Here is an 18,399-nt window from a genome sequence, read left to right on the forward strand (position 1 = left end):
TCTGTCATATATAGCTTTTATTGTGTTGAGATATGTTCCTTCTATACCCAGTTTTTTGAGAGTTTTTATCATGAAGTGATGTTGACTTTTATTAGATGCTTTTTCAGCATTAATTGAAATGATCATATGGTTTTTGTCCTTTGTTCTGTTGATATGATGTATCACTTCGATTGATTTTCACATGTTGAGCCATCCTTGCATCCCTAGGATGAATTGCACTGGATCATGATGAATAACCTTTTTAATGTGTTATTGTATTCAGTTCGCTAGTGTTTTGTTCAGGATTTTTGCATCTAAAATTCAGCAGAGATATTGGTTTATAGTTTTCTTTTTTGTTGTATCTTTGTTTGGTTTTGTTATCAGGGTGATACAGGCCTCATAGAATGAATTTGAGAATATTTCTACCCCTCTATTTTTTTTGAATAGTTTAAGTAGGATTGATACTAATTGTTTGAATGTTTGGTAGAATTCAGCAGGGAAGTCACTGAGTCTTAAGCTTTGCTTTGATGAGAGAATTTTTATTACTTCTTCTATCTTGTTACTATTTATTGATTTATTCAGGTTTTGAATGTCTTCCTGGTTCAATCTTGGTAGGTTGTATGTGTCTAGGAATTTATCCATGTCTTCTAGGTTTTCCAATTTATTGGCATATACTTCCTCATGGTAGTCTCTAATCATCCTTTGAATTTCTGTAATATCAGTTGTAATGTTTTCCTTTTCATCTGATTTTATTTATTTGGTTCTTCTGCCTTTTTTCTTCAATATTTTGGCTAAAGTTTCATAAATTTTGTCTTTTCAAAAAAAACCAATTTTTCATTTTGTGGATCTTTTGTATATTTTTTGTTCAATTTTATTTATTTCTGCTCTGATCTTTATTGTTTCTTTTCTTCTGCTAATTTTGGGTTTGCTTTGCTCTTATTTTTCTAGCTCTTTAAGATGTATTGATATGTTGTATATTTGAATCTTTTCTACTTTTTTGATGTAGGCCTTTATTGTTATTAATTTTCCTCTTACCACTGCTTTTGTTGTGTCTCATAGGTTTTGATATGTTGTATTTTCATTTTCATTTATTTCAAGAAATTTTTTAAATTTCCTTCTTAATCTCTTCATTGACCGACTGGTCATTCTGGAGCATATTGTTTAATTTCCATGTGTTTGTATGGTTTCCAGTGAATCTCTTGATATTGATTTCTAGTTTTATTCCATGGTTGTCAGAGAACATACTTGATATGATTTTAATTTTTTAAAATTTTTTTAAGACTTGTTTTGTGGCCTAATATATGATCTTTCCTTGAGAATGATCTATGAGTTGAGATGAACATGTGTTCTGCAGCTGTTGGATGAAATGTTCTGTAAATATATATTGGGTCCATTTGTTCCATAGTACATGTTAAGTCCAATGTTCTCTTGTTGATTTTCTGTCTGACTGACCTGTCCAATGCTGAAAGTGGGGTGTTCAGGTCTCCAGTGATTATTGTACTGGGTCTCTCTCTCTCTTTAGCTCTACTAATATTTGCTTTATATATCTGAGTGCTCCAGTGTTGGGTGCATATATATTTAAAATTGTTACATCCTCTTATTGAGTGGACCTGTTTATCATTATATAATGACCTTATTTGTCTCTTTTTATAGTTCTTTTCTTGAAATCTCTTTTATCTGATAGAAGTATAGCTACCCCTGCTCTTTTTTGGTTTCCATTTGCATGGAATTTATCTTTTTCCATCCATTTATGTTCAGTCTATGTGTGTCTTTATTAGGTGAAGTGGGTTTCTTTTAAACAACATATAATTGACTCTTATTTTTTTATCCATTCAGCTACTCTATGTCATTTGATTGGGAAGTTTAGTCTATTTACATTCCATGTTATTATCAATAGGTAAGGACTTACTGCTGCCAATTTGTTATTTCATTTCTGATGGTTGTGTGGTCCTCTTCTTCTTCCTTCTTTCCTGTCTTCCTTTGGGTAAAAGTGATTTTCTATGGTAGTGTGTTTTAATTTCTTGCTTTTTGTTTTTTGTTTATCCGTTGTAGGTTTGTTTGGTTTTTTTTGAGACAGAGTCTCGCTTTGTTGCCCAGGCTAGAGTGAGTGTCATGGCTTCAGCCTAGCTCACAGCAACCTCAAACTCCTGGGCTTCAGCGATCCTACTGCCTCAGCCTCCCGGGCAGCTGGGACTACAGGCATGTGCCACCATGCCTGGCTAATTTTTTCTATATATATTTTAGTTAGCCAGATAATTTCTTTCTATTTTTTTAGTAGAGACGGGGTCTTGCTCTTGCTCAGGCTGGTCTTGAACTCCTGACCTTGAGCTATCCACCCGCCTCAGCCTCCCAGAGTGCTAGGATTACAGGCGTCAGCCACCATGCCCAGCCTGTTGTAGGTTTTTTGATATAAAGTTACCATGAGAGGCCGGGTGTGGTGGCTCACGCCTGTAATCCTAGCACTCTGGGAGGCCGAGGCGGGTGGATTGCTTGAGGTCAGGAGTTCGAGACCAGCCTGAGCAAGAGCGAGACCCCGTCTCTACTAAAAAATAGAAACAAATTATCTGGCCAACTAAAAATATATATAGAAAAAAATTAGCCAGGCATGGTGGCGCATGCCTGTAGTCCCAGCTACTCGGGAGGCTGAGGCAGGAGGATCGCTTGAGCCCAGGAGTTTGAGGTTGCTGTGAGCGAGGCTGACGCCACGGCACTAATGCTAGCCCGGGCAACAGAGTGAGACTCTGTCTCAAAAAAAAAAAAAAAAAAAGTTACCATGAGGTTTACAAATATTTTTAACCACTTATTTTAAACATATTTTAAACTTTGCTTGCAAAGAGAAATCTAAAAGAAATTCTATACATTAACTTCATCCCGTACCTTTTTGACTTTTTGTAGTTTCTTTTCTCTTTTTGTACTATGCGTCTCTTAAAAAGTTGTAGTTATTATTTTTGATAGGTTTGTCTTTTAGTTTTTCTACTCAAGATATAAGTGGTTTATACGTGGCAATTACAGTAATAGAGTATTCTGTATTTGTGTACTTAGTGTTAACAATGAGTTTTATACCTTTAGATTATTTTTTACTGTTCATAAACATCCTTTTCTTTCACATTGAGGAATTCCTTTTAACGTTTCTTATCTGGTGTTGATGAAATCCCTCGACTTTTGTTTGTCTGTGAAAGTCTTTATTTCTCCTGAATGTTTAAGGAATATTTTTGTAGGATATAATATTCCAGGGTTAAGGATTTGTTGTTTTTGGTTTTCCCACCATCCCCAGCACTTTGAATACGTCATGCCTCTCTCTCCTGGCCAGTAAGATTTCCACTGAGAAGTCCGCTGCCAGACATATTGGAACTTCTTTATATGTTATTTTTCCTTTTTCTTGCTTCCCTTAGGACCTTTTCTTTATCCATGACTTTTGGGAGCTTGATTATTGAATGCCTTGAGGTAGTCTTATTTGGATTAAATCTGCTTGGTGTTCTATGAAATCCTTTTGTAGGTTTGATATTTTTCTGTAGGTTTAGAAAATTCTCTGTTATTATTTCTTTCTACCCCAAGCTGTCTCTCTACCTCCTTTTTAAGGCCATTAACTCTATGTTTGCCTTTTTGAGGCTATTTCCTTGATCTTGTGGGCATGCTTCATTTTTTTAATTCTTTTTATTCATTTTTTTCCTTCTGACTGTGTATTTTCAAATAGCCTGTCTTCAGACTCACTCATTCTGTCTTCTGCTTGATCATTTCTGATGCTAAGAGATTCTGACACATTTCTCAGTTTGAGTTGAATATTTCAACTCCAGAATTTCTACTTATTTTATTATTACTATTATTTCAGTCTCTTTGTTAAATTTCTCTAATAGGCTTCTGAATTTCTTCTCTGTGTTGTCTTGAAGTTCATTGAGTTTCTTGAGCTATTTTGAATGATTTGTCTGAAAGATCATATATCTTCATCACTCAGGATTGGTCACCGGTGCCTTATTTAGCTTGTTTGGTGACATTATGTTATTCTGGATGTTCTTGATGCTTTGGATGTTTGTCCATGTCTGGGCATTGAAGGGTTAGATATTTATTCTAATCTTCATAGTCTGGGCTTATTTGAACCCATCCTTCTTGGAAAGGCTTTCCAGGAATTCAAAGGGAATTGAGTGTTGTGATCTAAGTCTTTGGTCACTGCAGCCACATCAGCACTGGGGAGGCCCTAAGCTCAGTAATGCTGTGGCTCTTGCAAGTCTCTCACTCTCTTCCGTCCCTCTCTGTGCTGGGCTGCTGGAGTTGGGGGAGGAGTAATGTGGGTACTCCCTCATGGCCACTTCAGCCAGGACTGTGCCAGGTCACACCTGAATCCAGCCCAGTCTTACCCAAAGCCTGTGGTGACTGCTGCCTGGCTACCACTGAGGTTTACTCAGGGCCCAAGGGCTCTGTAGTCAGCAAATAGTGAACCCTGCCAGGACTGAGTCCTTTCCTTCAGGGCAGCATGTTTCCTTATGGCCTAGGGTGGGTCTAGAAATGCCATCCAGGAACAAAGGCCTGAAATCAGGGGCTTCAGGAGTCTGCTTGGTACTTTATTTTACTGTGGCTTATCTGGTACCCAAATTGCAAAACAAAGTCCTCTAAACACTTCTTTTGCTTTCCTCAAGTGGAAGAAGACTCTCCCTGAGCTGCACTGCCTGGATTTGGGGGAGTGGTGATACAGACACCAGCTTACCTACCACCACTTGTTTCTTACTTGGTTAAATGCAACCCAGTTCCACTGGCTCCAAGCCTGCACAGCTGCAGGAATTGCCCAAGGACTGCAGCCTTTGTGGCCTGACCACCTTATAAATTGATTCCAGGCTCTAGGTTGGGTTTTGTCACCTGGTGGTGGGACTAACTGGAACTCAGTTTTCTACACCTGGAGCAGAGGATTTTCCTCTGGCTGGGCTGGTTTAAATGCTCCCCCTCCATGGGTACCAGCAGAATTCTGCTCTGTGATGTGTTTCCCTGGGACAGGGTGGTCCTGAATTCCAGTGCAAGGTCCCACAATCACTTCACTCTCCCTCCTCCAGTCACACAGATTCTCTCTCCGCTCTGCATGCTGGTGTGGTGCAGCAGGGGATGGGGGAGAGGTAGCATAGGCAATGTAAGATTGTCTTTTCTGTCCTCTTCAGTGTCTCTTTCTTTGACATAATGTTAAAACCAGGTACTGTGATCGCTCTCCTGATTTATGTTTTTTGCAAAAGTGCTTCCTTGCTCCTAAATGTGATCTTTTTCCAATTTCTTTATAAAAATACAAGTAAATGTGAATGTGTATTATTTTCCCTTCTTAAAACACAAAAAGAAACACATTAAAAACATAATTATAAACCTTACATTTTATTACTTAATATAGTCCAGAGACCTTTCTATGTCAATACATAGAGAAGTTTCACATTCTTCAAATGTAGATCATTACATTCTGTGGCTGTACAGAAGTTTACCTTTTTGCTGGTCCTTTGGGTGGTTTCCAAGCTTTTGGTGCTACAAACACTGCTGCAATGAAAATGCTACAATTTTACATGTATGAAGGTACAACTATGGAATGAATTTCCAGGAGTAGAATTCCCCAGGTCAAGGGGTAAATACATAAGTACATCTGTAATTTTTATAGGTAATACCAGATTACCATTGATAGAGGTTGTTCCATTTTATATTTCCACGAGCAATGTATGCTAGCACTCATTTCCCTGTGGTCTATGCAATAGAGTTTAGTCCTTCTTAAATCTTTGGCTGTTTTTTCCAATTTGAAAGTGACACATGGTCAAATGATATTCCAGTGTACTTTTTTTTTTTTGGCTTAAAGCAATAAAAATTTATTCTCTCACAGTTCTGGATGCTAGAATTCCAAAATCATGGTGTTGGCAAGCCCATGCTCCCTCTGAGCATCTAGAGGAGGATCCTTCTTTGCTTTTTCCAGCTTCTGGTAGCACCTTGGCTTGTAGGTTCATCACTCTAATCTTCCATCTCCATGTGCCAATCTCCCTGTGTCTCTGTGTTTTGAGTGCCATCTTCTTATAAGGACAGCAGGCATATTGGATTAGAAGACCACCCTACTCCAATAGAAGTTCATCATAATTAATTATATCTGCAGTGACCTACAGACAGTCCCCAACTTATAATGGTTCAATTTAACAATTTTCAATTTTACAATGGGTTTCTGAGGACATAACACATTTTTTGCTTTTTAAATTTGTGAACCCTTTGTATGTTAGAGACATTAACTCTTATAAGAATTGCTGACACTTTTCTTCTGTTTGTCATTTGGCTTTTGATGTCTTTATGGTGTTCTACAATGTGCATAAATATTTTTAAACAAATTTATCAATTTCTTCTTTTATGGATTTGAATTTTGTGTATTGGTTAGAAATTTTGACAATTTCATTCATAAAATTCTATTTCATCACAGTCAGTAGGGTGAAGAGGTAATGGATGCAAGGCAGGAAATGTTTTGATGTAAATTTTTTGAACTTTGGAGAATAATGACAAAAATAGGCTACTGAAATTTAAGTATTTTAAGTTAAATGGTAATCACAGTCCCACTAAACTGAATATCTATAACTTTTATTATTTTCATCAAAGATCACTTTTCATGATACAGAGGCCAAGAGTTGGCTTTAATTGTCTCCTCTTTATTTCAGAGTGGTTTTTCCATAATAATATTAACATTATTAGGCATTTGAGAATAGAGAGTTTCTACCTGAATGGTAGATACTTAAGCTTTGCTTAATTACTAATGTACTATATATTAAAACAAAATATTTTCTTAGAACCTTATTTATTCAAATGCTTTATTTCTCAACTTATTTATTTACATTATTATAGTAAGTGTATATATTGAGGCTATGAATAATTGTACACTATTGAAAATTTTAAAAATTATACCGAAGTCATTAAAATGATTTAATATTTAAATATCTCTAATATTTATTCTGATTTTTAAAAATTATGAATCCTCAGAGTCAATCTCTCCTTATTTATGCTATTATTGATGAATAAATTAATGTTGATTGAATTTGGTAATCAATTCATTTTATCTAATTATAAAAGCTCATTATATATGGCCTTAAATAATACATTTTCATAAAATTGAATGTCTTTCTACACGTGAAGGAGTGCTTTTATTATTTTTCCTTGTTTTATAGGTAAGTTTATAGACTTGGCTTACTACCTAATCATTATTATTTTTTAGTGATACATTATATTATTGTGGATTATAATGGTGAACACAAATAGGACCACAGATAAAGTATGGTGAAAATTTTTAGGAAGAAAATTATTAATTGATCTGTATAGTTATTAAATTAGGAGGAAGGAAATTAAATAAGTGGATTTCATGGTAGATAATTTATGTATGTAATATACATATATACACATTTTTATATATTTAAATATTTAATATACATATATATTTGAATCAGGATACATTTTCCACTTTTTCTGTATGAGTACTTAAACATGAAGTATGTTTTCATGTTTGTTATTCAGATATAATATGCAATTTTAATCTTTATATGCCAAAGTCCTGGACAAAGGCTTAAAATTCAGCAATACAGAAAATTATTCTAGTGCTCAAAATATATTTTGGTCTATGTACTAAATCAAAATATATCACACTTTTTCCAGGAGTCAAGAAAGAAATTTTGGCTGGGCATGGTGGCTCCCACCTGTATTCCTAGCATTTTGGGAGGTGGAGGTGGGAGGGTTGCTTGAGGCCAGGAGTTCGAGACCCAGACTCTGCCTCTACAAAAAATAGAAACATTAGCCAGGCATGGTGGCATGTGCATGTAATTTCAGCCACTTGGAAAGCTGAGGCAGGAGGATTGCTGGAGCCCAGGAGTTTGAGGTTGCTACAAACTATGATGATACCACTGCACTCTAGCCTGGGCTACAGAGCAAGACCCTATCTAAAAAGGAAGGAAGGAAGGAAGGAAGGGAGGAAGGGAGGGAGGGAGGGAGGGAAGGAAATTAATTTTAAGTCAAAATAAAGTTGTTCCATTATACTTTTCAGAGACTTACAAATTTGGAATGAAAAATGTTATATAAGAGTTCTCAGATTTACTGAATATGCTGTTTTGTTAAACATATTGGTATTCCACTTTCATGTGTTCTATGAACACATTTATCTTCATATGTAAAGGTGGTTATTTACCCAATGAATTGCATATCCATGCAATTTACATATGTACCTATGAAATATAAACAACAAAAAACCCCAAATGCCACAAAATAATCCTAATATATTTGAAAATTCTGTTTCATCTGAAACTCATTTTTTAAATTAACAAAACCAAAGAGATATTTCATTTTGGAAGTGCATCTGAATTAAGTATGCAAACTACGTATGTTGAGAACATATCAGTTTGTAATTGGATCTTTCTTGAGGCAGTTCGGACATGCACAATGGACATGGCTTTTGCTCTTGCAATTACTTGAAAATTAATGGGGAAAGGAGAGTATCTAGGATACTATCTGTCTTGTTATAATACATATTTTTTAATTCTTCACAGGGAAATGCATAGCCAAATGAAAAATAGAAGTTCAAATTGCCTTTTAAATTGTTTGAATTCTACTATTAAAGGAAACCTAGGGAGCAAAGTCAAAAAAATATTTTATTTCTAGTCAACATTTAAGAATACAGTAACATGTAAAAACAGTATTAGTATAATTGACAAAAAATAATTTCTGTGACCCCTTTATAAGCTCTCTGTTCATCAGTTACATTGTTTATATTAACATGCCATATCTACAGAAAATATTTTGCTAAATTTATTCCCTTTGCATTTTTTTTAAATTTGAAGGAGATAGAATACAATCCTACAGATATTCATTTGTTAAAATAATTGCTATACCCTAAATTTTTATGATGGATACATTGTTGGCACTGTTTATTTTGAATTTTTTTAGAAAATATAACTCTTAAAAATACAGCAAAGTATTTAGCTAGGGAAAGTAATTTATTGTACACTTCCAAAAATCTTGGAATATAGATCAGTAAATATGATTTTACTGATGTGTTTGGCTCTAGTATATATTTATCATAGCTTGTTCTAAAATTTTTAAAAGTTAATCAAAATGTATTTCTCTCCACCTTTCTATCTATCACCCAGTGGTACTAATTGAAAATACTTGCAGTACAGTAAACACTAAATAACAATGTATTTTTAAATGTGTTGACATTGAAAGCATGAAAATTTATGAAATTAAAATGTTTTTGAGTGTCATGTGATAGGCGGTTTATTCTTATTTGTATAATAAGATACATATTAAGTGGCTAGGTACATATAGCTAGATACATATTAAGTGCTCAGTAAATATTTGTGTTTATTGATCAAATGAATTCCACGATTTGATGTTTTCTCTGAATGGCACACTGTCCCATTAGAAACTTTTAGGTTATAGCTTATAACCAGAATATCTAGAGGTATTTATTTTCAAAGCTATTTAAGTCATCCAATAACTACTAAATGAATTATTTACATATTTCCATCATATTTTCAAAAGAAAATATATTAAACATGCAAAAATGCCTTAATGTTAAAAAGCACTATAATTCCGTACTGAAATTGCAAATATTCTCGAGTGCATTGCTTTTTTAATCACACTTAACATTTAATTGCATGGTTTGTGCTAAAAAAATCACTGAAACTTGTTGAAAAGAACTTTTAAATACTTGCTTTCTTTATGCTATGCTTTTAAAAATTGAAATAAATTTTAAGTTATGATGTTCTAGCACATGTTTTAACACATCTGTGAATTTTAATGTGTATAAATTTCAATTAAATACATAAAAAGTGAAAAATTTATTTTTATGAGTGGGTTTTGCATACCATTTGAAGATTTGAATAATTCCTCTGAAAATATGAATTATTTTACTTTTAATCTAAATAAGCCATGTTAGTATGTTATAAATTATTTTCTGGTTCCTTTGATGAAACAAAATGAGCAAATAATTCTTGAGAGTTGAAGTGCCACCGAACATTTTCTAATGATTAAAAATTTTTATTTTTCACCTCTCAAAATAATCTTATAGTTAATCTTCTAGTAGTGTGTCCATTTCAGTTCAACCTAGTTCTTAAAGGAAAAACTTAGATCATGGTCATGAGATCTTAGCTAAAATTAGCTAAAAATTCACACAGCGATTCCAGAAATTCTGGAATCTACAATACTAATATAAAGGACCAACAGAAAAGATTAGTAGAATCCCCTTGGAGTTTACATCCCTATGTGTGGGGACAGAACAACAAAACAATTACTGGAGACCACTGATGAAAGTCATTGCCCTTACCTTGGAAAGCTGTCACAGTATATGTCTGTAAAAAACTGAGACATTATTAGAAATTACATTGACCATTGAATTCTGTAACTTCTTTTCAAAATTGTGTAGTAGAATGGTCAAAGAGTAATTGTCATGACTGCAGTATGCAGAGGGTATGTGCAAACAAAGCAATTGGCCAGACTGACCAGCACTAACAGGCAATTTGGTGGGGGAGAAAAATTCGGCCACAGGAATGAAATGGATTATAAGGAAAATATTGTTGAATGATGGGAGGAAAGAGATGCTGAAAAGAAAAATTCTGCTCATACTGGAGGCAAATCATTTCCCACTGTAGACAGGGAGGATTGAAAGAGGGTGACTCTGGAAAGAATAGGAAAAGTTTTTATCCTGACTTATAGATCAGGTTTTCATCACTGACAAGCCAAATTACTCCAGATTCTCTGGTCTTTAAGGGAGGGTAAAAAAAAAAGACTAGAAGTAGGAAACCACTGCTCAAATATAAGAAGGTACAATTTCAAGAGGTTTTAAAAATATGTCCGCCTTTCGCAAGCTAAGCATTCATTTCAGATTCCTCAGGATTTAGCGTCTGCACTATATATCATCATCTCACTTGTGGACGGCAGATTCCCAACAAATATCTTGGCTTCCAGATCCTTTCCCTGTGATTTACCCAGGAGCCAGTGCTACCAGATTCCATTAGTTTCTTGGTCAAGAATATTCAATTCGTTCTTATTTTGCTTAGAATAAAATCCAAAGGTCAGCCTATCATTCAAAGGCCTCAAAGTCCTGGTACCAACCTGCCTTTTCAGTCTTATTCCTCACTGTGTTTTGTCTTGGAAGTTGATCTCTTTTGTATTCCCCATGCATGCCACACTTGCCCACTTCCTTAATTTTAGAAGCAAAGGAAACTATATTGGACAGCTGTTATAAACCAGCTTTGTGCTAGACCCTTTCACATATATCAAATTGTTGTTTTCACAGGATGGACATTATTGATCCCATTATATTGCTGAACCACCTGAGGTTTTGACAGTGTGAATAACCAGTAAAACACGGGGAAGACTCTGGAAAGAATATATGTGAATCAGCATCCATACCCCTTTCTCCTTATCATACCACCCTACCAATGCCATGTATTCTCTTTGCTTTTAATGTTGTTCCCAGTATAAATATCCAAAAGCAGATTTTTACTTCTCAACAAAGCTTTTCTTTGTTTTCCTGCATTTGATTTTTTTCAGTTAGAAGGTAATTTCTTTCCTCAATGAGTTATGGGAAATTTACATTATAAATTCATAACTATAATTATTAAGGTTCATGAGTTTTTTACTAAATTTTAAGGACTTATACTAGGATTTTTTTCTACTTCAGAGTAGAATATGTGTCATTTTATTTTAGAGATAGGGTCTCACTCTGTCGCCTAGACTGGAGTGCAGTGGCATGATCATAGCTCACTGTAACCTTGAGCTCCTGGGCTCAAGGAATCATTCTGCCTCTGACTCCTGAGCAGCTAGGATTACAGGTGTGCATGACCATGATTATCTCTTTTTTTTTTTTTAGAAACAGAGCTCTTGCTATGTTGCCCAAGCTAGTTTTAAACTCCTGGCCTCAAGCGATCCTCCCACCTCAGCCTTCCAAAGTGCTGGGATTATAGGCATGAGTCACTGTGCCTTAATATATGTCTTTTTAATTTTTGTACCCTGTAGAGTGTATAGTGTAGCCCTCAATCAGTACTGGGAATGAGTTATTGAATTAACGAATGAAAGAATTGCTAGCTATTCCCTACAAACACTTCCAAACTCAGTACAGTTATTAATAAGGTAACATATAACAAAATAACTGATCGTGCCCTGAACTACTGTTTGAAGTTGTTGATGATGAATATAATCTGCATGAATTGGCCCTTCCTAGGGCAGGCATTACAAAAAGCTAAGATGCTATTCATTTCAGTGGTTATTTTCAAATTCCAGATCAGAACTGGATGCTGTCTTACAGAGAGTCTTTATGAGGTACTCGTTTTTCCACTGCCACTTTCCCACCCACACACAACATGTGTCTGGACACAAAGCCACATGTCCTTTTGACTCATCCTCCTGAAATAAAGACATTAACAACAGGGGTCTTTGGGGACAATCATATATTTTCTTTCAGGGTTTATTATAACTCTTTTTGCCTGAGCAGGTGGTAATATTATTTACTACTACTAGATTAAAAACATAAAAGGATAAATAACATTAATGCAGGTTTGTACTCATTGTGATTACTTCCAGCTGGATGCCCTTGACATCGGAATTGGTGTAGAGTATTAAAATAACACTAACATGAATATTTAATATTGATATAAGAACTTCATATGAATCATGGGTTTCAAATTTAATATATCTGATGGTAATAATTAAGTTCATTATAAAAGTAGAGGAGATAAAAATAAGTGAATGATAGGACAAATGATTTCTATACAGAAATTATCCTATATGAGCCTTAAATGAGTAAGAGAAAAATAGAAGACTTAATTAAAGTCACTCTCTATTTTATCTTGGATGAGTCATAATAATACAATCCTGCCATTCCTTTGCCAGTGGTATATTTTATATATTAATGCTTTATTAAGTATAAAGGGGAGGATTTCCCTAATTTTATTTAGTTTTTTTGAACATTCCTTTAATATAAATGTCATGAATTAACTGAGATTATTCTTGCTGATCAAAAGCAGAGTCAATGTCTTTCTTTAAAGAAGATGCAGTGTCTAGGAAAACAAATGCATATTAATTTCTAAAATTATACAAAATTGTAAATAATAAAGTTCTAAGTGATTAAATAAAGGCTACTAACCAAATTACTAAATTCTGACCGATTTTAAGTTAAATTTAATTTTAAAATATATTGATTGAGCACTCCGAGATTCAAGTTCTCCTGTGCACAAATAGGAATAAAGACATGAGTAGTCTTAGTCCCTCCTGCAAAGGCTATTTAGCATTTTATTATTGGAGGATTGGTTTTAAGTAGTTGAGGATAAATTGTGCTCAGTGGATTTGTTTTTTTCAAAAAGGTTGGTACCTGTTAGAATAAAACTCTATAAAGATTCCATTAACTAGTTAATCTTACCAATGAGCATTCCTATTAGGACACTATAATAATGACCACAAAATCCTCTGAGTCTACCTGGTTACCCAGCTGACAGTAATAGGTCCTGAAGAGACAACATGGTGGAAAGAGACTTGGCTGTGAATGAGCTGAGAACCAGATTCCAGTTCTAGCTTGGCTTCCTTATGCACTTTAGGGTCTTGGCAAATTGCTTATCCTTTTAAAATACGTCTCTTTCTCAGTCAATTGACATAATAATCTGTTGGACAAGATTGTCTTGAGAACTCAGTGAGTTCATGGTAAAATCAGTAGCATTGTGCATGGCGCGATTCAACAAAAAGTAGCAGTTATTGCAGTTGTTATTATGATCTGATGGAAATCTTTAATATGTGACTTTACAGGGCCCACAAATGTGTTAACAAAGAACTAGACAGCTATAGGTGAACTAAATACAGGGCTTCTCCAACAGGTTAAATAATCCTAGAAATTCATTTTCACAGAGAAAAAAAATGAAAGCAATAGACACTATTCAAATGTTAATAATTATTCTTTCCTCCTTAGTAGTGAATCTATATCCTGAAGTGATTTATTTTAGTTCTAGTATGTTTGTGTTTTTCTTCCTTATAGTCTTTTGCAGTGTCTCTTTCATAAGAAGCTCCGTGTTGGGACTTGCTAGATTGTTCTTCTGCATTAGTCCTGAAATGTTATCTGCAGACACCTTAGTGTTTCGCTCTCTGTGACATTGCTAAGATTAACAAGCAGGCTATGAAGTTTCTCTGCCCACACTACAAGAATTCTCTAGTATCTGTTGATCTCCATTGTCTGCTGCAATCCCTATTGCTATTGACTGTTATTATTAATACTGTGGTTACTCTTTGTTAAAGGACAAAACTATGCAGTCCTTGAAGTTCTCTAACAGCTTTAAAATGTACTTTTGGCCATTTCCTAACCCTTCATGATTACTTTATGTTGAACATGAGAAGATATATTTCTAGCTCTAAATAGGAAAAGAATAGCTGGTAAAGTACTGACAGAAAAATTTTTTTTTTATCAGTTTTCCTTCCTTACATTCTTCATGCCCCCACTAGACTAAAGGATCAAAGTGACCGTTCACCCTGCAGCTGCAGCCATTTTCCAGATTCTCAGCCATGCCTTTGCTGCTTAATGATTTCCTTCCCTTTAGATATAATTGGTTTAATAAAAATAATAGCAGCTAACATTTCTAAGTGTCTGCTAGGCAGTGTGATAAGCTTTTTGCCTGTACTATATCATTTAGCTATTACATATATATGTTAATTTCTAGATGAATTAAAAGTATCTGCTCATTTAGAATAGATTAATGGGGTATATCCAAACAAAACAAGGGTTGGTAGCAACATTAATTTTAAAAACATGTACGAAATCAAGGCTGCAGTGTTTAAGCTCACCTTTACCTTTCAACAAATTGGTTCTTGTCGCCTAAAGCACTGAGTTGAGAACAATTATGAATCCTCATCCAGTACATGCATGAAAGAATATAATAATTGTATTAGTTTCCTGTGACTTCTGGAAAAAAATCACCAGAAATTTGGTGACTTAAAAAGCCAGAAATATATTCTGTCACAGTTCTAGAAGCTAGACATCTGAAATCAAGGTGTTGGTAGGGCTGCACTCCCTCTACAAGCTCTAGAGAAAATACATTCCTTGCCTCCTCCAGCTTCCGGTGCCTGAAAATGCCCTGTGGCTTGTGAGTGCATCACTCTAATCTCTGCCTCCTTCTTCACATTTTTTTCTATTTTTTCTGTCTGTGTCTAATCTCCTTCTGCCTCTCACTTATAAGGATACTTGTGATGGCCTTTAGGGCCTACCTAAATAATCAAGGATGATCTCCTAACCTCAAAATCTCTAATTTAATCATACCAACCCAGACTTTTTTTCTGAATAAGGTGATATTTGCCTGGGATTAAGATGTGAGTGTATTTTGGGGGGCATTGTCAGCTTACTACATAATAATTGATTAGCAGTATCTGCAACAGGCAGGAGGAGGGGAGAATTGGTAGCATGCATGCCATATATTTGCGATCAGTGACTTCATCTGTCATTTTACAAATAAGTGTTTTAAGTGCCTTGTCCTCCAAGATGACAGCATTAGAAGAATCCCAGCAGAAAACACATGACATCCTAAATTGGAGTAAAGGGGTTTTGATAAAGGTATGGGCAGGGGTAAGTGATACCAATAAGGTTTGTTGAAGTATCCTCAAGATGAGTAACAGTACTGCTAGCCTTCCAGAAGCTAGGGGAAGGTTACCTTGATCTAAAAGCAACTGTTGGCATTGGTAAAGTGTTGCAGGAAAGTAAGGGGTGGGAGATAAATACCAACCTCATTCTCTTCTCCATTCTGCTGTTGCTTTTCATTGGCTGAACCCAAATTAAAGCCAGGGGACAAAATAGCCTATTGTCATCATCCACTTGGGTCAGTCTCACTGGGCACATGGCAGGATACAGCATGGTGGAGAATGGAGCTAAAGAAACAAAGAAAAATTAACAGGCCAGTCTCACAGATCATTAGTGTCATAGCTGGGAGTATAATCTAAACTTCTTTATTCTAAAATTCCTGAAATTTTCATTATATCAAATTTAATTCAACAAATGTTTGTTGAGTATATGCAATGTTAAGACTCTCTATGTAGCCATTCAAGAAATGCCTAGGATATTTTGTATGTTTGTAGCAGAAATAGATTAACAGTTAGAAAAAAAAAAAAATCAGGAGCCTTTCTACAAGTGTGATGTGAGCCTGAGCTTAAATAGGAGTCAGAAGGAAAACACACAGAAATGGGATAAGGAATTAATAGGACTTGGCAAATTATTACATATAGAGTGGAATGGAAAAAAAATAGAAATGCAAATGTCAAATATGAATTCAAGATTTTAAAACTGAATTAGCAAATATTTCTGAAATATAGCAGGCAAGCTTATATGGGAAAATTATTTCCTCTGTGTCTTATATTTGAGATCCCATAGTATCTATGTCAAGATGACCAGAAGGCATTTGATATATGGGTTGATTCCTAGGATGGAGTAGGTGGGGAAGGAAGAATATAATATTTTATTCATTTATTAATAAAATTATATTGCATCTTTCTTATGAGCTATATATTGTATAAGGATTTGGTGATAAACAAATTAATATGATTAACTAATATTAATGCTTTCAGAGAAATCAATAGAGATTCCAGACATTTAACAGGTAGTTGTAATAAAATAGGCCAGGTGTTATAATGTGGTTTATATATATATTTATAGATATTTGAAAGTCTATTAGTTCATGCTCAGCAATGGATTATTGGAGTGAAGGAGAAGATTTGGAATATAGGAACAGCATAATTCTCATATTTGGAAGGGCACAGACATTTTGGATATGATGATAATAGATTTTGCTTTTTATCTTGAGGGAAAAAAAATGTTGCTCTATTTACTTTGCTCCAAACTAAGTGAAATCATGACAAACCACAAAAATTTTGCAATTGATTCCATATGGTTTTGACAACTGTGTAATATTTCTTAAAGTTATAAAATATTTTCATCTCTGGAAGGTTGGCGAACAAAAATTAATATATACAGATGCAAGAGATTACAGACTAAAGCAAAGAATGTTAGAGATAAAGCCATGGTAACATTTCCACATTTAAGGAATGAGAGGGAAAAGCAGGTGCCAGTGATTATAAGAAGAGTACTCAGAGAGTGAAAAATCAAGACAAAATAGAATACTAACATCAGCCACGGAGGGGGTGGTCAATGAGGTCAAACAATGCAGAAGGTCAGGGAAATTTAATAATGAAAGAACAAATATCTTGACTTTGGTGAAAAGAAGGGATTTGGTGATATTTTCAAGAGTAATTCAAAGAGTAGGAATGTAGGAAAATGGCAGAGAAGCCAGATCCCAAAGGAACAGAGGAGTATAAAATAAAGAAATAGCCGAAGTGGGAATAGCAGATATTCCAAATATTGAGATAGGGCAAAATTGAAGGCACTTTCATTTTTGGGATATGGGACACATAAATATACTTGTAGGTACAGTGAAGGTGCCAATAAGGAGTCAAACTACAGTTGTACTAGAGATAATTAATGGTAAAATGACTCAGGGAAACATAATGGAATGTCGTCAAAAGTACATTTCACAGAGTAAATATTGAGAAAGTTTAAGAATGTTTTTTTTTTTTTTTTCCCTACCTAGAGACACAGGCCATAGTGCAATAAAGAGTCGCTAAGAAATCAAAAACTAAAATAGAGGCTATTTTTGGAGGATCACATCAGGAGGTTTAGGCCAAATACCCATGAATCTGTGCTTTTGTCTAACAACATTTGGAATTTTAGGAATGCAGATGGAGAAAGCTGTCTTCAGCCAAGGAGTAGAAAAATGAAATGTGAATATCAAGGCCAGACAATGATATGATGATGGCAAATGCTTTCTTGTAATAGTTAACAGTGGAGATAAGGCTATGATAGTGGTAAATGAAGCATAACAGAAACCAGGTGTTAAAAGATTTATGAGACTAGACATAGTGGTTCATGCCTATAATCCTAGCACTTTGGGAGGCTGAGGCAGGAGGATTGCTTGAGATCAGGAATTCAAGACCAGCCTGAGCAACATAGCAAGACCCTCTCTCTACAAAAAATAGAAAACCTAGCTGGGCATGGGGGTGTGCACTTTTAGTCCCAGCTACTCAGGAGGCTGAGACAGGAGGATTGCTTGAACCCAGGAGTTTGAGGCTGAAGTGAGCTATGAACATGCCACTGCCCTCATGCTTGCCTGGGCAACAAAGTGAGACCCTGTCGCAAAAAAAAAAAAAAAAAATTATGAATGAATCTGGTCCTCGGGTCCTCTTCACACAACTGCAAGGCCCTATAAGACCTTGCCTCTACCCACATTTTCAATCTCATCTCATGCCTTTATAGCCCTTGCTAAACTCTAGGCACATGAGCCTTCTCAGAGCTTCCAAAGCATGCCAGCCTCTGGCGTCGTGCTTTTCATTGATTGCTCTTTCCAAGTATTTGTATATCTGACTCCTCGTAAA

At 35.1% G+C, this 18,399-nt stretch overlaps 1 protein-coding gene across 4 annotated transcripts in view; it reads left to right on the forward strand.

The window, feature by feature from the left end:
• Window positions 1-18,399, forward strand: part of ERBB4 (erb-b2 receptor tyrosine kinase 4) — a 1,045,679-nt gene that overhangs the window by 867,712 nt on the left and 159,568 nt on the right. The window lies entirely within an intron of this gene.

Source organism: Lemur catta, chromosome 8 (assembly GCF_020740605.2).
Source record: "Lemur catta isolate mLemCat1 chromosome 8, mLemCat1.pri, whole genome shotgun sequence".
NCBI classification, from domain to species: Eukaryota; Metazoa; Chordata; class Mammalia; order Primates; family Lemuridae; genus Lemur; species Lemur catta.